Source organism: Ambystoma mexicanum, chromosome 6p, assembly GCF_040938575.1.
Source record: "Ambystoma mexicanum isolate Mex_15411 chromosome 6p, UKY_AmexF1_1, whole genome shotgun sequence".
In the NCBI taxonomy this organism is placed as follows: Eukaryota; Metazoa; Chordata; class Amphibia; order Caudata; family Ambystomatidae; genus Ambystoma; species Ambystoma mexicanum.
The window spans coordinates 265,564,852-265,589,844 of record NC_090935.1 but is presented as its reverse complement, the minus strand read 5'-3'; positions in this window follow the sequence as shown (position 1 = coordinate 265,589,844).

Sequence of the window (24,993 nt, the reverse complement as noted above, 5' to 3'; positions counted from 1 at the left end):
ACATGCACTCTCTGCAACAATGTGACACAAGAAGAAATCCCCAATGAACGCTTCATATATATATCAATACCAAATTGTGAATCCATTCCATTTCAGCAACTTGTACAAAATGCAAACCATGGTAGATTATGCTCTACCTGCAATTCAGATAATCGCTCCATGTTAGTAATACAAACACATATTAAATACATAATACTAATGCTTCTACGTTACAATGCAGATGTTACCAAAAACAACTGCAAGCTGACTGGATTCACACATGGTCAAATATCACTTGGTAAGAAAACCTTCACAACAATCGGTATAATCTACCACGCAGGAGCCACAACCAATTCAGGGCACTACACTGCATATATAAAAAAGCAATGTGGATGGTTTGAATGTAATGATAGTACCATTACTCTAAAGCAGAGATTACCAGGAAATCTTACAAACGCTTATTTGATTTTCTTAAAACCAAAATTTGATAACTAAACTGTATTTAAACCCTAGGTAAACTTGTGTTAAAAAAATATAAACTGTTAGAATACTCCAAAAGCTATCTAACTGCTCAAAGATTCTACAACAACTAATCAGATAAATGAATACAACTAAATTAGACCAAAGAATACACAGTTAGAATACGCCAATTGGTATCTAACTGTCCCAAAATTTAACAATATCCAAATAGATAAATCAATACCACTAAAATATATAAAAAAAAATAGACAGTTAGAATACGCCAATTGGTATCTAACTGCTCCAAAGTTTTATAATATCAAAACAAATAAATAATATGTTACTGCTCCAAAAAAATACAACAAGCAAAAGTATAAAGCATTAGCCCGAAACAAGTGAGCACTGAAAACAAACAAAGAAATAAACTGTAGCATAACAGAAAAAGTTTTTTTTTAATCCAACATGGATTTTTTTTTTTTTCTCCCACAGATCCAATGATTTTAGCAACAAATACAGAAACTGAGCAAATTGCACAGTACTCTGATTTGTAATCTACTAAATATGAGGGTCCAAAAAAAAAAAGTATATTGATTGATTATACAATGTAATAAGTCATTACAAAATACTAATACTAACATGCTATTTTCTTTTATCACAGAAATTAACAAGAAATACATGTACTCCGGTTACTAGACCAAACAGTAAGTATACAATAATAAGGAGAACCATAGCAGCATATCACATCCATAGTATCTAATACCTTTGTTCCTTATACATTTGTTTTTCACCCAAAGTTATAAGCAAATATGAATGTGATATGCTGCGGTGGTTGTTGCCAGGGCATAGAGTCTTGGGTGCATGGCCATGCACCCAAGACTCTATGCCCTGGCAACAACCACTGCAGCATATCACATCCATAGAGTCAAACATTTCAACTATGGTCTATGGAAACTTTTAATGTCCGCGGACATTATGAGTGTTCTTAGAACACTTTCAACTTGCCAGCGAACAATACGGACAGCGTTTTCAGGACACCCCCTATGAACATTTCAGAACAACGCAATAGTTCTTAGAACACTTTCAACTTGACAACGAACAATACGGACAGTGTCCTCAGAACACCCCCATTTTGTTTATTTGCGAACATTTCAGGACACCATAAGTGTTCTAAGAACACATTCAACTTGACAGAGAACAATACGAACAGCATCTTCAGGACACCCCCTACGAACATTTCAGAACAACGCGAGAGTTCTTAGAACACATTCAACTTGACAGAGAACAATACGGACAGCGTCCTCAGGACACCCCCATTTTGTTTATTTGCGAACATTTCAGGACACTGCGAGTGTTCTTAGAACACATTCAACTTGCCAGCGAACAATACGGACTACGCCTTCAGGACACCCCCTACGAACATTCCAGGACACCGCGAGTGTTCTTAGAAACGTCTTCAGAACACCCCCATTTTGTTTATTTGCGAACATTTCAGGACACCGCGAGTGTTCTTAGAAGACATTCAACTTGACTGAGAACAATACGGACAGTGTCCTCAGGACACCCCCTACGAACATTCCCCGGACACCTCAAGTATTCTTAGAAGATTCTTGAGAACACCACCATCTTGTTTATTTGCGAACATTTCAGGACACCACAAGTGTTCTTAGAACATATTCAACTTGACAACGAACAATACGGACAGCGTCCTCAGGACACCACCATTTTGTTTATTTGCGAACATTTCAGGACACTGCTAGTGTTCTTAGAACAGTTTCAGTTTGCTTGCAAACAAAACTGACACATATTGAGTCCTCAGAACACCCCCCATTCAGTTTATTTAGAACATTTCAGAACACCCGTGATGTCCGCAGACAAATCGAACACAAAAAGAACATCTAACACATAAAAAAACACAACTCTCATCCTATCTCATACACTCCCACCCTCCCCAAACACTCCTACACACCAACATACTCTACTAAATACAAATTTTGAACAAAGAATCCAAGATGGCGGGCACTACCGAAAATCTGACGTGCTTCACGCTCCACGCCGTGCAATCAGCGAACACATTGCATGTCCGCGAACATCACGCAAGCCGATTGGCCAATCAGAACACTGTCCGCGGAGCGAACAGGGAAGTGTGTCCGTGGACCGAACACAGATATCACTAATTTTTTTTTACCTACTTTTTGGTCATTTTAAAAAAAACTACTGGATGGATTTTCACCAAATTTGCAAAAGCACGCTTTCGGGACCAAGCCGCTGCTCCTGGTCCAAATTTGGTGAAAATCCGTCCAGCGGTTTGGGCTGTAGACGCGAGCAACATTTTTTTCCCATTCAGTCTATGGGAAAAAAAAAAGTTTTGGGACCCCCCCTATAACTTTGCCCACCCTGGACGAATCCTCACCAAACTTTTCAAAACAATTCAGAGTGACCCAAATACTTTTTTTGCAAAGTTTGGTGAAGATTCGTCCAGGGAGAGCGAAGTTATAAGCCACCCAAAAAGTGCTCTTCCTATGGAAACACCAACTTAACCATAACTACATGGCCACTACCGTGGCCATGTAATATATATATAAATGTATATATATATATTGCCCTACTCCTTTCTGCTCCTTATTCCCCTGGCATATGGAAATTGATCGCTGTTTACATCAAAAGAATAATAGTTATGATTATGCAATTTAATGTCCAAATAACTATTTTAATACGTCAGCCACTCACCAACTTTTAGATTCAGAATATGATCGACCCGGCTACAATCACATGTTCAATAATCACACAAATCCCAAAAATCACAGGTGGGTGATATTTACATTACCATAACTGCCTTGTCATTAGCTCACAAATGAAATATGAAAAGACACTGTGCGCCCTTTGGTTCGAGAGTTATGGGTGAGTGTTCGTTACAGGTGCATGGCGACATCTGTGCTCCAGTTTCCTCAGAGGTTTCCGTGTGTGGCAAGGAACTTTCGTCTCAAATGTCGTCGTCGGTCGGGTGGCGCAGGGACGGTGACATGGGGAAGCCAAATCATCTGAATGAACACGAAGATTTTCATTTAGGTGATCTTGAAGAGGAGGCTGTCGGTTTCCATCGTGCCTCACGGAAGATGTGTCAGAAAGTGGACTGTGGTGGCAAGTACTGTTTGCATTCCAAAAGGAAGTGTGATCACATATGTGTGTCATGTGGATCGGAGGGGTGTTACAACGAAAGATGATGTGATAGATGTGTTTCCTTCCTCTCCATTCTGAAGGAGTTTGATCCAGATCTTCATGATTTCTATGTGGGGATCAATGATCTCACGTTAAGTGAGCATTAAAATAATTTGTCTTGGGTGAGGCCAGTATGAGTGCGTGATAGTGATGGTGTGGTCTCTGTTGTGTTTGTTCTTGTATGGGGCTGTATGGCGTGCGTGACTGTGTGTACGTGTTGTGGCCCTGTCATGTGTAGATTTTGTTTGCAAGCTAACGACAATGTTTTAATTTCTGATTCCCTTGCAGGGGGGGATGGGTTTATTATTTTGCAATTTTTGTACTTTTGGAACTGTATGCATTTCCTGCTCTGCGTTTCGTTTGAAATGTTTTATTTCCTGTATTCCCTTGCAGGCGGGGAGGGTCTGATGATATGGTGATTTATGGACTTTTGAAACTGTGCGCATTCCCTGAAATGCGTTTCGTTTTTCACAGTGGACTGGGACTGCCTACATAATGGGGGCCATGGTCATCATGCAGTTTTCCTCGGGTGGGGGAAAAAGAGGGTTTCGGTCAATATACAAATTTGTTGTGCAAGGTTGGGGTTCTTACATGATGTATGCATAATACATGTTCACTAATTCGTGGTTATGTGATAGCATGTTATAGATTATGCGATTGTGTGTGGAGGAGCATGTGATCGCACCACCTGGGTGGGTGGTACGTTTTCCTTAGCTTTGTAATTTGTTTGGTTATAGTGGCATTTGAGTTTAGGCGCACATGGTTTGATTAGGACTTGCTCTTTTGTTCCGGATGAGTTCTTTACCGTTAAAAGTAGCTACTGGATGGTGCTGCGGTTAGAGTTTGGTAGGTGCTAGGTTTTTGGAACGTACGTTTGGGTCATAGTAGTTGTGGGCAGCCGGGTGGGCCCACTCTTGGTGTCTTGTCGGCTTCATTACTTGCATTATTTTTTTAAGGAGTCCTACGTTTTTCACTGGCTGTGGCCTGCGTCACAGTGAGTCGAGGAGTTAGTGATGGGGGCAGTGGCCTGGGGCCATGGAGAGGTGAGGGGTGGGTGGCAGTGGCCTGGGGCCACAGTTAGTATTGGTGGCAGTGGCCTGGGGCCAAAGTGAGTTGTGGTGTTGTTGTAGTGGCCTGGGGCCACAGTTAGTGTTGATGGCAGGAGTGTTGGTGGCAGTGGCCTGGGGCCACAATGAGTGGACGTGTACCACAGTGAGTGGTGGTATTGGAGGCAGTGGCCTGGGGCCACACTGGTGATGGAAGGTGTGTGCGTGTGTTGGTAAAGACATATCTAGTGGTTTTTATTCCATTTTCGTGTACCTCGGGGGTGGGTTGTGCTTGTTGTGGGTCGTGGACTGCCTGTTGGGTCCATTGGCCGGTTGGTTAATGTTCCAGCGTGGCAGGCTGGAGGCCCCGGGGGGGAGCCTTGGGTGGAAGGTGTAGTGTGCACGGATGGTTTGGTTGGTTAGCGTGGATATTTGGGGTGTGTCAGGTGTGGTAGGCCTGTGTCCCAAGGGGCAGCTCGGGGCTTGGTGGCAGTTCATCGTTTTGTTTCTATTGTCCTCGAGGGTTCTGGTCCCATAGATTATGGTGAAGCGGATTTGGGTGGTGTTATGCGGGTTTTCAACTTTGTTGGATTTCGAATTTCGGTTGGTTATTTTAGTTGCTATGGTTGACTGCTGTGGGCAGGTGGCTTTTGTTGCATCTGTTCATGGTTAGTAGCCAGGAGGCTGTAACATCTGGGTACGTGGATACACGGCAGGGGCGGTTAGGCACTCTGGTTTTTCTAATAGTGGTGTTCATTGCAGCCTTCTGTCCCGTGGGTCATTATGAGTGTTGGGGTGTTTGAGTTTTCTCTTTTAGAGGTTGGGTGTATGGCATGGTGGCCACATGTTGTGCATCTGTGGATTGTACTTCTCAAAGAAACTCATGTCCTGTTCAACCTTCCTCATGATGTCTACCCTCTACTTACCCAATCTGTCTGCTCACTCATTATCTAAGTCTTCCTTTCCTCTTGTAACCCAGACGACCTTCTCTCTCTTATTCCATGCTGTCTGTCTTCTACTTCACCATGCTGCCTGGCACGCTTACACTTTGCTGACTGCCACCCTCTTCAACACTGTGCTAGCTGTCTGCTAGTACCACATGTTTCTACACGGTGTTGCCAACCCAGTCCTACGTCAATCAGTCTGTTGAGCTTCTGCTCATCCCAGCTTCCAGTTTCCCCTATTCGGTTCTTACTGTCACCTGCTTAACGGTGCCATCACTCCCTCCATATCCTGCGCCAGCTATCCTATTTCACCATGACTGTCTCTTCTTCCTACTCTGTGCTGCATCCCTTTTCCTGCCCAGTGATGCCTGCTCCCCCCTCCCTTTGCTACTTGGCATACCTCCTTCTGCTTCTCTCATCCTACCCTCTGCTACCCATCGCGTCCTACCTGCTTCTGTCTGTCCATCCAACCTTGCGCTACCGGCCCCCCTTCTTTTCTGCTCTGCCTGTCACACCTATGTATTGCCTTCCCTGTCATTCCTCATGTGGCCAGTTTGTCTCACTCTTGGTCGTTGGTGCCTGCCCCTGACCTCAGCGCTGCTGCCTGCACCTGTCCTCCTCTGTGCGCACTGCTGCCTGTCCCCATACTGTTATATGCACACTGCGACAATTTATCGTGCAGTGCCTGTCCCATCCTGCCAGGATGAGACCAAGGAGGAGTTTAAGAAGCCAACCAACCCGACAAGGTACTGCATGGGCCACATCTATGATTTGACTGCAGGGCACACGTCTATATCCTGGATGGCAAGACTGCCCTTCATATTTCTAGGTTGACAAAATGAGTACTATAAAACCCAGGGCACTACTACTACCTGTTATCACTCCTTAGAAGAAGTAGGAATGCAGAATGACGCACAATATAAAACGTTGTCATTATAATATGTTGCCACTAGCTGGCAAGTGGGGGTGGGCCGAATCATTCACTTTGCTAATGGAAAAGCCAAGGCTAATGGCTTTCCCCAGGCGTGTTCTGTTTACTGCCACAGTGCTTCAAAGGAATTACTAGAAAGGAGAAACAGACTTTAAGTGGATGACGACTGATACATGAATGCAGAGAACATAGTGTGCTGTTGTCTGGCATGCAGTTGTTCCATGCTACAAGTGGGTGCTTTAAATGAGGACTCTTGGCTATAATTACTGATTTTACTGATAAAGAAAGTCAAAGAGAAATGATTACTGCTGCTTTTCGAGATAGTGGCAACCTGTAGCAAAAGCAACATTGGAAATTGAGTGTTCCATAATTGGTTCCCATGGACGAGCAATGCTCATAATTGGTTATTCAGAGCGGGCTTAATACCCGGATATTTCTAAGCGCTGAGCTGAGGATCGAAATCAGTGCTTCCAAGGCGAGCGCTTTGCAACTCGCCTATCCTCCCGAGACAGAACATGGGCATTTGCAAAATGAACAATCCCACAAAAGATTCAATCCCAATACATCTCGAGTTGTTGCTCTCGTTTTGACTCTTGCCATGTTTAACGCTTGATTTTCTGTTTCAGATTCTGTTTTTAATATTTTGTTTCGTGGATTTATGTATTGTTTATTGGCTGTTCTGCGCGCAGGTAGCATTTTCGGTTTTTAACGCATTATAAATAATAATAATATTAATAATGATAATAATAATAATAATAATAATAATACCCCACAAAATATGACCATGCCACCGGAATTAGTTAATTAAAATTCCCTGGGTGGGGGCTTTGCACATGGACTATAATGCTTACATTATGGTGATGGTAAAGCCCCAAAAGAGGATGAGCCCTCAGAACGTGCACAGACTGCGAATGCACAGCACAGCCAAGCACCTCAGCAGCAGGATGCAATGTGAAAAGTCAGCCACCATAGAATATTACACATATTACATATACAGGTGAGCTCTTGCGCCACTTTGACTGCCGGACAATCTTGTTTTCTGAGTGAAAATGTTAACAGCTCGTTTCATTTCGGAGTGTTTCTACTTCATCAATCACTGCACTTTTGTCTCATGGCTCTCAAGAACGGTGTACAGCTGACAACCGCATGGATGTTAAATCATCACCAGTTTGAGAGCCGCTTCTGCCCCTGTAACTCTTCTGGATTGTTTGCAACATTTTGGTAACAGTGATGGCACCCATCACAGGGCCTCATTACATTTTTCCTGCAATTACTTTGCCGGTGTTTTAAGACCCGGTAATGCCAAAGGTGGAAATACCACCCAATATCCCGGGGATTTACACCACGTACCAGCACTTCCGTTGGTAAAACGACGGGACCAAGTGGCAGTAACTGTAATACCGCTTGGTGTTATTCCGGCAGATTGACTGCCGCAATATCACCAAACCCATAATGAGGCCCACTCTGCTTATAGACCAGCTGTGCTCGTGGGTGCTCTTCTTTTAAATTCCAAGCAAGGTGCAGATGTGAGCGGCAATATACTGAGTAACTCTCAATTTCTATATTTTCTCTAGAGTTCAGAGTTTTTTGTGTGATGATGGTAAATGTGTCCAGTAGTTATAGTCTCTATTCGGGTTTCCTTTCTCTGTGTAATATGGCTAATGCACAACATTGAGGTGATAAGGTTTCTATTAGTCCTTGGAAGGGAATTTTCAATTGGGCGAATTCAGCTATCTCTTCCTATGGGATACACATCTCTCTCCTTGATGTCCCTATGTTCTACTCAGCGGAAAGGGGAACTCCTGACTGGAGCCGGAATTTAAGGGCCTAAAGAATACCCCAGAAACCTTCATTAGAGTCTGTGTTCTAGTGATTAACCGAGTCTGCTGCAGGATTTCATTTAAAAACCACCCACCTCACAAGAGCAGACTGGTGCTTATAAGAGCTAAAGAAGATTGTAAGGCATCCACGTCAGAGGTCCACTGTGACGAGCAGAACATACCATGATGAATTATCCGGGGCCATCTTGCTGATTCTGACGATTCACAGACAATTATCTTCTCCTTGCATGCCCCAATTATGACGAAGTATGGAGAACTTCCTGGACTGACCAATTCTGACTGCAGTGATGCTGGGAAGTGAAGCTGTCACATGGCTGTTTTCTTGCTGGCAGACTAATAAGGTAACTGGAGAAAGTTTGCTGTATGAACTATATGTTTTCTCCTTGGGACCTCATCATCTTGTTAAACCTGTCTGCTGAAGATAGCTGTTATAAAGAAAATGTGCTTGAAACAAGAGACACAAGCTTTGGCAAAGACAGTTGTGATGGCGTTCAATACTTTGCTTTGCAGTTTGCATTTATGGTCCGAAGGGTGCAAGGAGGAGAGTTTATAGTTTCAAAGGAGGATGCAATAAGAGGTGCAAGTTGGCAAGGGGAATAGAGCAAGCGAGGAAGCCATCGATGATGAGCAACAGGAAATAGTAGTGAAACAAAGAGAGAGTGGTAAAGGGTAAGAAATAAAGTGGCAATGTGAGAGGAAGGATGAGAAGCGGTAGAGAGAGGGGTAGGCTGGGGGAATACAGAGGGATGTGTGGTGTAGCATGGGTCAGGTGGGCAATAGAGGGGGTAGACTGTGGAGCTAGAGAGAGATAGTGTAGGGTGCGTGGTTCGGGATAAGGAGAGAGGGCTTAGGGTGGAGTAGAGAGAGAGGTGTAAGGGATGAGCAGAGAGAGAGGACATAGGGTGCGTGGGGGTAGACAGAGGGTGGTGTGGGGGTTTGTGGGGGTAGAGATAAAGGGAGTAGTGTGTGTCGGTGGGAGTAGAGTGAGAGGGGGTCAGTGTGGGTGGATAGAGTAGAGAGAAAGAGGGTAGAGCCAAAATCAAAAATGTTGTGACACTTTGTCGCAAGACAGAGAGCAGCAATGAAGACCAAGCTTGCCTGACTGTAATTGCTACCTTGACACAGTGGTCCTACATGATCTGAACATTAGGGAAACCCTGACATATAATACATTCTCAGATGAACTGTTAGATAGTAACTTCTTTGACAACATTCAATCTTGAAATTATCACTAACCTGATTTAACAGCGACTTCCCTTGGAGGATACAAATGCTGAAATGAAAGTACCCCCAGACAGCTCTACTCCCCCCACACCGGGAACAATACAGAACCAGTGTGGGAAGGAGCAAAACCCTCAGGGAAACCCTCTGGGGAAGAAAACCCTGGACGATGTCGCTCACAGGTGAAGAGGTCTTGAGGTAGTAGAGGTCTTCGGTGTAGCTGACAACTCGTAATGGAGATGAACTCTCTACAGGAGCAGAACAGACAGATAAGTATTCAATAGTGAAGGACAGGCTTAAAGACTCAGGAGAGGTAACAGGCTGGAACTTACTGTAGGATTATGCTAAGGTTACAAAGAATAGTAAGGTGACCGGGGATACCAGTTTCCAATATTGTAGTCCGAGAACAGTAACATAAACCCTCCCTTATAGAAAAAGAGGTTAAACTTCAGCCAATGGGAACAAGTAACGCGGGGAACGGGTGTTTGGGAAAACACGCTAACTTACTTTGGATGGGAAAGCAGAAAGTGAAGTCAGCCTGAATGGATGTTGGGAGCGATAACCTGCCGGTGAAAAACCAGACCCGGAATGGGGCCGAGATGAGAAAGGAGAGGAGAGTCTAAATGGAAGAGAGTCAATAGGCAGCAGTTGGGGAGAGCAAGAAATTCACAAGGTAAGCGAGGAATTTCCTAGCAGCGAACTTACAGAGTGCCGAAATCAGCAGTAGCGACGCGGCGGGTAGCAGTACTTCCTTCACTATATGTGATCACGTGAACAGCCATCCGTGTCTCTGGGGAGCGTGCAACATCTATAGGGTTGTCTGTAACAACGGCACGGACATCCACGGCCATCTTGGACGTATTGGATCTTATCGCTCCGTATACACGGCGGCGCTGCCAAAGAGACCAGTGTCGCCACGGTGTAACATGAACATGGGAGAGTACCTGAGCTTTAGCACAACTAAATGTCAGCAATAACAATGCACATTGCATAAAAATCGACAGCTGCAACAACCTAGTAAGAATAGTCTTACTATTGCAGTAGGGTTGTGCCCAACCCTACTGCAATAGTAAGACTATTCCAGAAAAAGACTAAAAATTATACGGTGCACAGCCAATTCTATGTCAAGACAGGAGGCTTCATATTAAGCAAACGTTCTTTAATTCTGACACCACAGAAGCATGGAAAACCTTACAAACAAAACGTTTTTTTCAAACGTTTGTTCAAGAGAAACTGAAATAAACAGTACTTAGAGTAAATTAAGGGACGAACCCCAATCCAACATGGAGGCCAGATGCCCTATAGGTAACCAATGGGCAGAGACTCATTCCCATATAAATCCTTTTCTCAAAACCCAACTCCTCTTTGTTTGCTGCTGACACCACCAGCTAAGTCACTCCTTCTAGTTGTGTACTTTGTTGCTAGTCAGTAGTTTGTCAGTGCTTGGTTACATTGTAGCGCTGTGTATTATGTTATTATTAGTGACAAGCTCACTTTATGCTTGCCTTTTCTTTAGAGGACATTTCCCCTGGTTTTATCTGAGTTTATTTATTGTTTAAATTGATTGTAAAAGATTAGTTCCTTTTTTCGTCTGCGACAGCCCCTTTATTTTTTTTCCCAGTGGTAACGGTCGCCCACATGGTGGAGCTTTGCCTCCTGATGGGGCTTCTGCGATTCAGGCTCGACACTCGCAAGCCTGATAGAGCAAGTGGAATCCTACTGTTCAGGCCCAACGCACACAGGATTGTTAGTGTGTGCATAGGAGGCTAGGCCATCCCTTGCATCAGGGAGACTTCCCAGCATCGGCTGTGTGCCCACTCTGCAAGCGTGAGTTCAGCCTGCTCAGCCTCAGGCTTTGCCTGTTTGGTGTTGCGAGGCATTTCCCTTGCGTGCTGCTTAGTGTCACACCCCGCTGGGGTGAGCAGCTACCTTAAGGTCGCCTGCTCAGTGTTTTTTCTGTTGCGGCAACGTGTAAATTCACATTTAAATATGTATTTTCTCTGTCAAAGTGTGATTTCAAATTGTTTGTTCTTTCTTACCCTTTACCATGTTGTCTGCTTGTGCTGTCATGCCTACTGGAGGGTCTGATGGGTCCTCTTCAGCTGATGCCAGCACACAGGTTAGACCTTCCAAAAAAAGTGAGAGGCTGGGGGAGGATGCAGTTAACAGGGCTTCAGGAGATCCATCCCTTCCTAACCAGCCATTTGTAGCTCAGGTGATACAGACTTCCTTAGACGCTGCCCTTGAGGATCTCAATTCTATGTTGTCCTCAGCCTTTGATAGGCTTATTAATAAGATTTCTGATGTTCACCCTTCCTCTGAGGAGGGTTCTGAGATGCCCCTACTGGTTCCCCGTAAGTGTGCAAAAAAATCCAAGCATTTACAAAGACAAGCCAGTCCGTCGAGCTCCCCCAGTTAGTCCCACTCTTTTTGAGGGGTCAAAAGTATAAATTAGAGGTGTCTCATCAGTTCCCACCTAGCCAGGCAACTCACAGCTTCCCGCAAGAGCCCCTTCAGCTGCCATTTCATATGACGACAGTTCAGAGGATTCAGACTCTCCTCCAAAAATGTGCTAGAAAAAGGGAGACCCTGTGGTTCCATCCCAAGGGCACCTGTTGGATTTTAGTGGGGTTCCGTTCTTCGACCCATCCTTTATTCAGAATCCAAGACCAGCAGAGTGGCACCCCTCGGATGCTGTATCTGCATTTTTTTATTATTGGGTTAGATGCCCTTACCAAAGGAGACAGGAACAAGATACGTTCCAAGTGCCCTAGACCTGTGGTTCCAGACAAGGGGGCCCTTACCCCAGACATCGACCAGTCTATAGTATCTTTTCTGTCCAGAAGGGGAAAGACCCCAAGAAGGGGGTGGATAAATCCTGGAGGAGCTGCCAGGACAAGTTGTTGGTTGTGCTGGGGGTGGTGACCCAGATTTGTGAGCTGGCTGAGGAGGGGGCACTTTCCTATTCCCCTATTGATGCGCAAGACCTTCGGGGCTGGATTCAGAGAAGAGTTTGCCTGCTCGGCAATGCCAACGCCGTCATTTCTAGGGATCGGCGTAAGACCCTCCTTATGCACCTCGATTCACAGTTGGCGGATATGGCAGAAGGGGAGGCAGGTCCTAAGGCCAGAGGTAACTCGTTTGGTGATCGGTTTTTCACTGCCTTAGATAAGGCTCAGGTCAATATAAAGAAGGTTTTTGCCCCCAACATTTCTGACAGGGCCAGAAGAAGTAGATCCTGCTCCTCTGGCCATTTCTTCCAGGGCTCTACCCGCCCTCAACAATATGCATCAAGAGGTGCACACAATTCCTCCTCTGCTCGAGGGGCCCAAACTGAGTTGTATTCCCAGAGGGGTTTCCACTGGAGAGGACATACCGGCAGTGGTGCGGGTAGAGTGAGAGAAGCTCCAGGTAATGCCACATGTTTTATATGTTTCTTCCCACAAAGGTTTAGGGGGCAGGTTGACCAGGTTCTTTCCTCAATGGGAGGCATGCACCTTAGATCCCTGGGTGTTGCAAATGGTGAAGGGGTTTTAAATAGTGTTGTACCCCCCACCCCCCTTGGTAGCTCTCCTTGCCATTTCCCCTAGTGTTCAACAAGGACAAGTAGAAATGAATAGATGCAGAGGTCCGGGACCTCATTTTCAAGGGAACAGTTGTCCTGGCTTCCTTCAGGGCCTCCCAGTTCCTGAGCACGATATTTCTTGTCCCGAAGCCCTAGGAGGGTTTAAACCCAGTCATAAACTTTCGAGCCCTCAACTAATTTTAGTGTATCATCACTTCAAGATGGAGGGAATTCACCTACTCAGGGACACCCTTCTCCCAGCAGATTAAATGGTCAAAATAGACCTCAAGAATGTGTATCTGGTAGTCCCAGTCTTTCTTCCCCATCAGGAGTTATTGTAGTGCCAATGGGAGTCTTGCACTTGGCAGTGAGTCTCCCTTCCATTCGGCTTCTCATCAGCCCCCTGGTGCTTCACCAAGTTAATGAAGCCGGTGATGGCTCACCTTCAGGTCTAAAGGCCTTTGTATAATAATGTACCTAGACAACATGCTTCTTCTAGCTCAGAGCTTTCCGATTCGTAAAACTCATCTCGGTTTAACAGTTTCTCTGTTACAAGCATTAGGCTTTGTTATAAATGCCAATAAGTCCATATTCCAGCCTACACAATATATCCAATTTCTGGCCTTCAATATAGATTCCAAGCAGTGCATCCTTCTCCTTCTGAACTGCAGGCTCTCCAAAATACGAAAGGAAATCCATATCTTCCTCAAGAGAGGGAGGATCTTCCTCAGGTTGCTATCCAGGTTTGTGGGGATGTGGTCAGCCTCCATTTAAGCCATTATTCTGACCCCCTCCATTACAGGGCATTACAACGCCTCAAGGCCAAACTCCTTTGGTTCTGTCTCCCGAGGCTAGGTTGGAACTCCTTTGGTGACTCAGGCACATGGATGCTTGGAATGGCAGAGCAATTTTTGGTCCCTCTCTGAATGTCATCCTGGAGTCATATGCCAGCAGAGCCAGCTGGGGTGCCATAATAGAGCAGGTGCAAACGGGCGGAAAGTGGTCCAGTTTAGTGAAGAGGCTGCATTTCAACTGTATGGAGTTGTTAGCAGGCTCCTTTGCAGTCAAGAATCTTCTCAAGGATCAGGGGAATTGATGTGTCCTTCCTCAGATGGACACTATTTCAGCAGTTCGATACATAAACCTTTTTGGAAGAACTCAGTCCAAGGCCCTAGCAGATCTAGCAAAGGAGTTCTGGGATTTTTGCCTGGAGTGGGACATTTTTTTGAAAGCGGAGTATTTTCTGGGGGTCAACAATGCTGTCGCAGACTGGAATTCCAGACATCTCCAAGACAGGAGCAACTGGATGTAGGACAAAACTTTTTTTGCCAAGATCTTGTCCCTCTGGAGTCCAATTCAAGTGGATCTCTTTGTCCCAAGAATAAACTGTCAAGTAGTTCCCCAGTACTACAGTTGGAGACCAGATCCCAGTGTGTTAGCAAACAACACTTTCCTACAGGACTGTTCGGGGCCCCTTCCCTATTCCTTTCCCCCCTCTGCCATGATAGCCAGGGTCCTAGTTCAAGTGCGCAGGCAGGCGGTGACGCTGCTGTTGACAACCCCATTTTGGCACTCCCAGGTGTGGTTTCCAGCCCTGGTGGAGTTGACGGTGGATATTTCCCATCTTCCCCTCTCCACCCACAGCTCCTGTCAGATTTGTCGGTTCTCCCTCACAAGCTGGTCCTTCGGGGGCATCTCTCCCTTATGGTTTGGAAGATTTCAGCTCTTCATGTTGCTTTTAGGGACGTTTGCAGGACTCTGTGTTATCAAGCACTCCTGGGTGGCCTCTACCAAGTCAGGTTACTGTTCAGCATGGATACGCTGGGTTAGCTATTATGTGGCTCAACACTTTGACCCCATTTCTGCCCCTACAATAGAAGTGGTTAATTTCTTAGTGGAGTTATTTAAGGAGGGCAAGGCTTACAGAATTATCAATGGGTTTAGATCAGCAATTTCAGCGGGACATGTGTTGGTAAAAGGTGTTCCAGTGGGTAGACACTTCTTAGTGCGCACAGTCCTCAAATCTATTCGCATCAAAGTTCTGCCTTAGGCTAGGTATTCTGTTTTATTGGATGTTATTATGGTGCTGGATCTGTTTCGTTCTAGGCCTAGTAATGAGGATTTTTATTTGCAACAACTTTTCTCCAAATTAGCCATGTTATTATGCCTTGTTTCCATTAAAAGGGTTTCGGATATTAGGGCATTGGATGTGGATAACAAGGTGTTCACCGCACATGGGGTTACCTTCTTTGTTTCCAGGAGAACTGGGTGTTTGATTTCCTCCATTTATTACCCAGCTTTTCCAGAGGATCCTAAGCTGTGTGTGATACAATTCTTAAAATGTTTTGAGTTGAAGACAGAGGGACTTTGGCCTTCTAATGCATCTCAGCTGCTAATTTCTTATAGGGAAGCCCACAAACCTTTGTCTCCTGCTACGTTAGCCAGATGGATTAAGTGGGTTATGAAAGAAGCAACGGTTGAGACTTCCCCTTTTGGTTCCCATTCAGTTAGGGGCACTATGGCCTCTAAGGTCACTTTCCTTGCTGGTAGACTGGAACTAATTTTGACGCCAGCTGATTGGTCCAGGGAATCAACATTCAAATATTTTATCACAAACGTATTGATCACGTTGCAATTTATGTGATGCAAAGGCTTTAGACTTGCATAATAAGAAGCCTCCTGTCTTGACATAGAATGGTTAATCCCCCTCACTAACGTGAGAGGGGGTTTAGATTCTATTAGAGACAAGGAGGTGAGTATTATCCCACCCACTCTTTGTCTTTTGTTTTGCATACAGCTTTGGGGTGAAGTGATCCGTTCAAGAAGAGGTCTTCACTGTTCGAGATCCTCTGAATTGCTTGTGGATCCTGTCTCCGCGCTGCAACATCTAATCTTCAGGGTTGGCATCCTATGTGATGCAGCTGCAGAAGAGGAGTTGAGGTTTGAGGAAAGGACTTATATGGGGGTGGGTCTCTGCCTATTGGTTATCTACAGAGCATGACGTGGCCTCCATATTGGATTGTTTTTTTTTTCCCCTTGATTTACAATAAGTACTGTTTTTTCAGTTTCTGTTGAACAAACATTTTGTTTGTAAATATCTTTCTTTGCTGCTGTGGTGTCAGAAGTAAAGAATGTATGCATAATACTCATCTCCTTGTCTTTTATAGAATCTAAACCCCCTATCACGTTTGTGAGGGGTATTAACCATTGATGTAGTGTGGCTGAATAGCAGCATCTCAGTGGATATACGCACTCATCTTATATACAGATATAGCAATACCATTTTTTGACAGAAGCACATTACAGGGACGTCAAATCACCAAAATGCCACAGGTATTGGAAGCAACATCATATACCCAATGACATCACTAAACAGAAAGTGACATCACATGACATGCAGCCTTGACATCACAGGAAGTGAAACCATTGGACTTTTTAGCACTGGTGACATTCAGGAAATGAAATTTAAATAAGTTTAAAAAAATCAACAACAAATAGTACTAAAGAGTGCATAAGGCGATCGTGTGCTATCCCAATATGTAATAGGTGCAGATATGACATGCCGGGGGCAAGCCCAGCAGAGCCATAATAGACTAAGACCACTGCTTCCCTACACCAGTATACCTCAAATTGCCAGTTACTGCCATAGTGTATCATCAAAAGCCTATCCCATGTGAATCAAAGCAGAATATCAAATTGTGTGCGGACGTAGCTGTAAGTGGCAGTCCGGCAGTCGTGGAGTGACTAATACTTTCAATCTATGAAATGTAATTGGGAAATTCTCTCACAACGTGGACCTAGGTAAAAAACTCTGCAATTGTTTAAGCTTGTCTATGGGAGAACACCGTAAATGCAGGTGTCGGCGCTCAACGTAACAGCTGGTCCCTAGAAAAGCTGTTTCCAGTGTGTCAGCGCATGCGTCGAGGAAGTGGATGCAAGTGTCAGTCCTGGAGTGACCAATACTCTTGTTCTTTGAAACTGAATTGGGAAATCTTCTCACAATACGGGGCGAGACAGAAGTATGAATGATTCTGTTACTACTGTTTGTGTGAGAGACCCTAAGGACAGATGATCAGCTTCTCCTAACCTTTTTCCACAATCAAATTCTGTGACTAGTGCTGTGAAGGCATAACATGGAGCTGAACCATTTTCAGAAACAATATCCTCTATGGTTACAATACAGTTTTCCATTAAAGATCTTATTGAAACTTTGCGGACAAATCTATGACAACATAAAAAAACGAACAATGACATGCTACAGTCTTCAAATACAATCCAACTAAATAATGATAAGTGTTTACTCATTGATGGACGCGTTACAAATGCAAGCACTGCCCTGACGCCTAGGCTGCAAGTGCCATCTACAGAATGCCAAAGTGAACCAATAATTATTTCCCAAGCTGAAATAAATGAATCAGAAACAAGTGCTACATTGGAGATATTCATGGCATGTAAGCAAAGAAGACTTGCTACACGACAAAAGGGTGTGCATAGAATACAGGCACAAGTGGAGGTAGTGGCACAGCTACAAAGAAAGTTATAAAGCGTATAGGATTTAGGAAGAAAGACAAGCAAAAAAGGCTGGCACTTTAACCAGCTGGCTGCTAAACAGCAATAAATCAGATGCTAGCCTAGTAACTGAGACCTCCACAGATGACTTGGAAAGTGCAGATTTAGACCCTACAATTACCAACAATGGCAACACTGAGTATTGCTCCAGTCCAGAAAGGAGCAAACAAGGAATAATAAAAAGAACCTTTACTGGCAATACAAGAAATAAAAAATCAAAAAACAATATAGTGAAAATGGTATGCAGTAAGCTGACAGTAAAAAGATCCAACAAGGATAAGAAAGGAAAAAAGATAAACGTTCCGATTGGTAGCATTGCTACAATCAATACCACCTTTACGTGTATTGGTAACTGAAGCGTTCGACTTTATTGAACCCCTAGATTGTGTAAATCCCAATGTCACACGTATTGACTGCAAGTCATGTGACATGGCCATGATGATTCGGGATTATGAAACTCAACTAACGAAGATGGATTTTGAATTAGGTGTGGATGAGAAAAAGCCAGAACTCATCGAGCAGTGACATGATGTAAATTCTAATGATTACCGCATTACACAAACCAAAACTCTTGAAAAATGGATATTGGTATTGCACCGGTAGAAGATATCCAGAGGTTGTTGAAATGGCTAGCCGTTACTCTTCCCTCATTATCACAAAAAATGCCATGACTCCTCTCGGTAATATCCTGAAACACGTCTGGCTTTGGACATGTTCTTGGTTCAAAAAGTTATTTAAATGTATTGCTTTAGAATGAAATATCTATGATGTTGGAGAGTTGGATGTTATCAATCTTTTAAATAGATGGATTTCATAACTTCCAGACATTCACAAAGAAGGGTAAACTGGGCAGGTCACATGGGCCACTCTCATTCCTTAAGATAAATGTTCCTCTCTGTGTGGAAAATGTACTTGCAATTGAGGTAAAAGGAATCATCTAGAGGAGAGAGTATAGACTACTGGTAATCAACATACATGATCCCCTGGGAGGTACGTTCATGGAAACCATATTTGAAGCATTAACATAATTACTTGTCGGATGGTTTAAAAGTGAAAACAAAGATCCTGTTATCCTGGGGGGTGATCTGAATGCTCGTTGTATATCTAGACAGGATTACACAGTAGCACCAAACATAAATTGTCAAAGTATTATGAAACAGAAAGTTTCAAATGAACAAGGCTGCCTGTGGTGGAATTGTCTTGAAAACTGGGAACTGAGGATGTTAAACGGGTATGTAAAGGGTGACTGCCCATGTGAATGTTCTTGGTTCTCTGGTAGCAAGAGGGAAACACTGGATTTTGTGCTGATGATTTTATGGCAAATAATCCATATTATGGCACTGGAATGTAATGCCTTTAGTGACCACACTACTATTACCATATATATCTCTCAAAGGAACAGAATCCAGGAACAATGGATAATGCTTTGGTTGATGTAAATCAGGTTGGAAACTGTATTTTATGGCCCAAACAAAACCCGGAGAGAGTGAACCGTTACAAAATATATGAGGAATTGAAATGTTTAGACTGCAACGAGGTCAAGAAATGGTTACTACAGTTTTCTGTTAAAGTAGCAGTATATAAGCCAGTCTACACCAACTGTGATGATAAAAATTGTGTGGTCTATGGTAAATCTATTAGAGCTAATAAAGAGCTATTCAAGGAGAGTGCTGCCAAACTATGAATAGTGTGAATTACCTTTCCACCAAATTACACACTATCTAGATAATTAAAAACAAGTTTAGAAATTGAGTGAGGTGGTGGCAATCATCCCATTGAAACGCTGCTTCGGAAAGAAATATGCCTGTATTAAAATCACGTGACATCAGAGGAATATGGCAATTACTGGGACAAGCAAAGGGGACTAGTATTGTAAAATCTTAAACCTAATAACTGAGGACCAATGGCATAAATCTTTCGAAGGACATTTAATGGCAAAGAACATTACCACAGGTAAGAACAATTTCATAAAGTATAAACAGGTCATTTTTTACCATATTTTCTCCAGCTTATCAAAATCTGATGGAGAATTATGGAAGTATGTCACCGAAAATCAGCTAGTCATGAATAGGAATAAAACCAAGGTTATGCCCTTTACAAGAGGCAAGATAGCGAGACCAAGATTGAACATTTGAAATGGCCCTGTTGAATATGCTTCATTATAAGTACTTGGCAATTGAAGTGGGCACGCAAGCAGGATATGTGGATTGTATTGCCACACAAAAGGGAAAAGAGATACAATTAACAACATTGATTGCAAAATTTAACAAACAGATGGGGGATTTAGCTTAAAAGGCACTATTCACCTATTGTTCTACTGTATTATACGGACTGTGAAACCTGACCCTGGTGGATACGACTTGGTCACAGATTCATGGTCAGTGGCCAATGGGTTAGCTGTGTGGCTGCCGACATGGCAAACGAATGGGCGGAAAATTCATTCCAAAGAGTTGTAGGAAAGGAACTGTGACAAGAAACCCGGAAAATGCTATCACAAAGTGAAGTAACAGTGTATCATGTGGATGTACACTGTACTACTGACTCATTAGAATGTTGGTTCAATTTTGTTGCAGATGAACACACCAAGATTTCATTTGTGGATGGAGAGGCTCAGGCAGGCAATTTGGAGGGTTTGGCCAAATAGGCTCACCATAAATGTGTACACATGGGAGAAAATGCTACTTGCAGGTGGGCACAAGCTTGGGGGATCAATATCCCTTCAGAGATAGAGAAAACAATTGTTTTGCAATGTCCGGTGTGTCAACATCAACATAATAGACCCATCCCTCATATTGTCCTGGGCACTTTGCAAAGAGGCAAGTTACCGGGTCAAATCTGGCAGATATATTATATGGAACCTATGACAATTAGGAAAAGTTGTCACTGTGCATGTTTAATTGTGGATGATTTTTTCAAGATATTATGGTGCTGCCATGCAAGATGGCTACAGATCTGAACACTGTTAAGCTGTTAGATCAAATTATATTACACTACAGTGCACCATTGCATTGCGAGTTCATAGTGACAATGGCACACATTTCAAAGGCAAATTGATTGAGGAGTTCTGTCAGATTCCACCAGAAAACATGGGATTGATTGCCCCGAGATTTGGATTAGCATTGAAGGGCACCCACGTACTGGCAGGAGTGATAGATGCTGATTACCAAGGAGAAATCAAAGTCATGTTAATTAACACTGGAGACCAAATATTTCCTATCCATGTAGGAGACAAGATAGCCCAGCTGATTGTCATACCTGGTATATTTTCCTCCATAAAAAATTGGGAGCTGCACTGTCAGGCTTCCAGGAGTCCAGGCGCAGGAGTGGCACGAGCCAACCACCCCCTCTAAGGTTTTGGCGCCTGCAAGCAAGAGCTTACGCAGACATCCGCAACCCCAGCGGGGAAAGAGGGTTAGGGAACGTTGGTTGGATAGGTACGGGAAAGTAGGAAAGCTGGATAGAGGTTGCAGGTTACAGTGTTGGATAGGACACAGGGTAGTTAGGGAAAACACATTTGTAAACAAGGTTTTAACATTGCATTCATTCATGCATGCTTACACCCATTGTGGGTGACATTACAAACAAGCCAAACAAAATGTCAAGGCACTTAGCTTTCGGTTTGAGTGCTGCCTGCGCACTCCATGTCCGGTTTGCCTCAGACGCGATCAAACGCTGCAACGAGAGCATAAATTAGGCAGTGCTCTGCATTGTTCTGAATTACAACAATTCACATGCACACATTCATTTACAACTCTCACTCTCCAATGATATGGTGTTTAGTCTCAAAGCGACGTGGGGCTCCTGCCATGCATTTCTCTCCCAGGATTAACAAGTGAATATTTTACATGCAGCAATAACGTTTTCACCTTTGGCGTGCGTTTAAAAGACCCGCACGTGGTTGTCTGCACGCAGCTGCCTGCAATGTTTTGTTTGAGGGTGTGCATTGTTTTTTTTTGATGGGCCACACGGGCTCCTAGATTTGCAGCCTCCCAGACCCTGTGGTTGATCACATTCGGGAGCCGCACGTGGCTAATTAGTAGTCAACACATGCAGCGTTAGTTCGGACCCACACGGGTTAACTCACAGCCAAAATGTTAGGTGCAGATTCCTAGGTTATCCTCAGTCGTGTAAACACTGTAATGTTCCACTTATCTTTCCGGAGCGCCGGGGGGTTTAAGATCTAGGGCGTTACCCCCTGCGCATGATCATCCTGTGGCTCCTTCCCCCAACAGTATCAAGCATGCACCACTGATCTTAGAGTTGCGAGGGCTGGATCGACTGGTCCTTGGGGTGTGGCCCCTTGTGCTGTCGCCTCAGGCTGGAGCTCCAACGAATGCGACCGCTCGTGCTGGAGTTCTGAGCACAAGATCGTGTCGGTGCTTCGCACATGCGCGATGCCTTGCCACTCCCAATGTGGCTCGTAGAAAGTAGTTCTTGCCTCTAGGGCTGCTGGGAAGTGTGGTCCTGGAAGGCTTCTTCCTGATAGAAGGGTAAAGAAGACTTCTGTAGGGCTTAACACTGTTCAGGAGCACTTTTGGCAGTCTTTTCCTCTGCCCAGCCCCTCTTGTTCCTCCACACACACTAATGGGCACCCTTGGCACCCTGACACCCCTACAATGTTAACAACTCATGGTGACCGTGGTTTTGGCTCATCAGACCATGTGGTACTGGGTGCAAAGGTGTGGGAAGAGAAACCAAGTAGCCCACCCGTACCCGCAGATGTCATAGTGTGAGGCAAGGACCAAGTAGTTTTAGTAATGGAGCCTGGCAGAGAGGAATGGGAATATGTATCCGCTCACAAATGTTATTTAAGATAATGATTATCAGCACTGATATGTCTTTTCTGGATTTGCCTTACAGAGTCTGTGCCTGGCTGGTGTAATTGTGATAAATGGACTCCATTTGGAAAGGTCAGACGACACACTGCAAACACAAGATGTTGTATTTGCGCAGCCAACCAATGTGAATCTGATGATGCTGAGGAATGATGTTCGTGGGTCGCCTGATGTCGATGCTGAGATACCAGCCCCAGCGGGCACAAAGAACAGAATTCGCAAAGTGTTGATGATAAACCAAGTACAAGCTGCACAGAAAATATTTTCACGGATGCATGTCCAAACCGAGAACATCTGAGCAGATCTTGCATGAAACCCAATGCAATAGATCTGCTAACAACATGTCTGGTAGTGGTACTAACACCTGCTTCAACTTTGAGACACATATTTGGAATAATACAAAATTAATCTTTAGTGGAGGATGTGGAAATATGACAATTGTTTTCTCTCTATGAATACCTCAAAGTCTGTGCTAAACCACATTGAATATTCGAAGGACTTGTAAAAACAAATAACATCTTACCACACTGAGAATTGGTGGGATTGGTTGTTATATTGGATCCCAGATATTGGTGGAATTTAATGTTACGCCTTTGCTTGTATTATTATAATTGTTATGATTTAAATGTTTTCTTGTTGCTGTATTCTATGTATTTCTAGTTCAGTTGTAATGTTTCATGGGTTTCAGAAGCCTACTTTAGTGCCATTGAGTTATGGAAATCAAATATCCAGGAGTGGAATGTAATGCTTTAGAATTGTAACTTGTTGACCAAACCATGGATTCTGTGTGAAATGCAAACTGAGTGAGCCCAGAACAGCAATGGACATTTGTGTTCCTCAGTTAGATCTGCATTGTTCTTGCAAAGTCTGAACACTGAGTGCAACATGATGAGCCAGACCCTGGAATAAATTGTATCCAAAAAGGGGGAAAAAAAACAGTTGGTATTTAAAAGGGTTTATAATGATCAAAGAGAGGCAAAACAATGATAAAGTACATTGGAAATGTGCTGAGTATCAAATCAAAAATTGCAAAGGAAGAGCTGTAACACATGAGGAGAAAACAGTTCATGAGGGAACACACAACCACCTAGCGAACAGCACAAAATTGCTAATTACAAATTAGCACGTAGAAAATGCCACCGCCAAATCCAAAAGAGTTCAATCCATCCAAGAGTAATGAAAATACCAAAAATCCAAAGTCAGAGAACATCCAAAAAGTTGCAAAAATGTAAAAAAAACACCAACAAAGATCCAAAACACGATCTGGGAATTCCATCAAAAAAATGAAAACAGACAAGTTCCATAAAACCCGCACAAAAACCCTAAAAATCCATCCAAAACTGTGAAAAATATCCACGGAAAAAGTAGAAAAGGTAGAAAAAATGCCAAAATAAACAGCCAAAAGCAAAAAAATGATGGATCTCCAAAAAAGCACTCCATTGACTCAGACCGGAGAAATCCAAAATAGCCACAATGGATTTCTATGCATCTAAATGAAAAAAAAAGGACAAAAGAGCAACACAAGTGGACAAAAAAGATATTGCACTGAAAGAAACTATATTTACGCATTGTTAAAAAGGTTACATTATTAGTTAAGATGTTAAATATAATTAATTGTAAAAATGCTTTCAAGATTAAATAGTTCAACATTCAAAAAAATCGATTTATGTCTTTTTCAGTAAAAAAAGTCAATGCAACAGGTTTCGATATAAAATCATTGCATATAAACACTGTATACCATGAAGTGCACATAACTACAAGATTTAGGGCCTAATTTGATGGCGGGGGTCTGATCTACTGGCAGGCCCCTACCTGCAAAGAAATGCAGGAATCACCAGCACTGGTACTCCATGGAATGAGAGCTTACTGCCTTCTCTGCCACCGGTTATATCCCGGTAATACCAGGATATCAGTTGGTGGAGACGGTAAGGGGAGTTTCCTGGTATCACACTGGAATTATCTGTGGTATACACGGAAACTTGTAATGAACCACTTAGGGTTGATCTCCTTGAGCGAAATGCATCAGCGTTATGATCATTAATTGCAGTAATATAGCTGTGATTTGAATTGATCTCAATCCTAAACTGCCAAATATTCCTGCAATATTCCTATTGAATTTTACAGGAATGCATTTCACAGTTATGCATTGCCAATTATTTGCATTGACACTTTCTCTTTTAAAGCATAAGTAAAAAATACACAGAACATTATTGAACATTTCCGATTGCTTGATTTTGTTAAATTTTTATCATTTAAAGCCGTTAAATACTGATGCATTTAAAATGCATTGTTTCCATTCACAACATACAGAATTGGAGAAATTATGCAAGGCGTTAATTTCGATCTTGCAAATGGACAGACATGATTTTTTGAAAGCAATGGTTCAT